Consider the following 1,345-nt stretch of genomic DNA (forward strand, 5'->3'; position numbering starts at 1 on the left):
CAATGGCATCTGGAGTCTTTTGTTTTTTCCACAATAACTACAATATTCAAAACCATTGAACTGAATAGTAACAAAATAGACAATAAACCAAATATATATATATATATATATGTATAAATGACAACATCATAAGCCCATCATACACTCCCTAGCACAAAGCTTTTTGGGAGCCCTCCAGAAAGTTCAGGTGCTTTCCCCATTTTCTGTATAGACATCCAATCTGGCAAACCATTTAAATGACATTTTACGCTGCCACCCTAGCCATCTCACAAGCTCACTCCTGGATTGACGGCACCCCTTCATTCTTCCATCCTCGTTTTTTTTTTTTTATTACATTTTATTTACATTTTCCGAAACAAAAACAACACAAAAAGAATAACAAAACAAAGAATAACAACAACAACACAAATCACAAGATACCTTAGAGACATACATTGTAATAACACACATTGATGCCATGGGTACAGATACTCATGAAATACTCATTCATTTAACACAAACACTACAAAGTCAAGTTGTTGCTCTATTGTTCATATATTCTCTAATAAGAGTCCACAGTGTACCTAGACCATGATCACAGTCTGCAAAGGTTGAAGCTAGAAAGCAAATCCAGAAACTCCTATAACCAGTTATATTAGTTTAGCAGTCTAATTTGTGTGTTTTCCAATTCATGAGTATAGTTCTCTTTATAGAGAAAAGCTGCTTCCCAATATACACACAATAGCTCAATGGTGTTTTAAGCCCCCAACGTCGCCTTCAAGGCAGTGCTGCGTCGACATCAATACACCTAACCTTAACCTTAACCCTAACCATAACCATTGCCTAATCGACGTTGGGGGCTTAAAACACCAAACACCCACACAATAGGGCATTTAGGAATATGAACATTCAGAATAATTTTTCAACATCTATTACCTCAAGGACACTTTTAATTCCTGGCACAGTTCTTTAGAAGTAAAGGTTTTTAGAATAGATTTAAGCTGAGAGATTGTAAAAATGCTGAATCATTCAAAATCATATCTTTGTTTTAAGCTCTAGAAAAAATATATCTCCATCCCTTACAACCTGTCCAATCTGAGTGATATTTTTATGTTTCCATGTGTTGTCTGCCAGTGTTATGCCACCCGCAGTTAAAAGTGGATTATTCAATATTGGACAAGATGGTAGATAGACGATTATAGATCGTTTCTATAGTGCCTTTGCCATTTCACAGTAAAAATCAATTAGTGAATAATCTATTTTGTTATTGTATTTATATGTATTTATTGTGTGTGTGTGTATATATATATATATATATATATATATATATATATATATAGTACCAGAATGCCAATATAGAAATTAA

Source organism: Perca flavescens, chromosome 10 (assembly GCF_004354835.1).
Source record: "Perca flavescens isolate YP-PL-M2 chromosome 10, PFLA_1.0, whole genome shotgun sequence".
Lineage (NCBI taxonomy): Eukaryota > Metazoa > Chordata > Actinopteri > Perciformes > Percidae > Perca > Perca flavescens.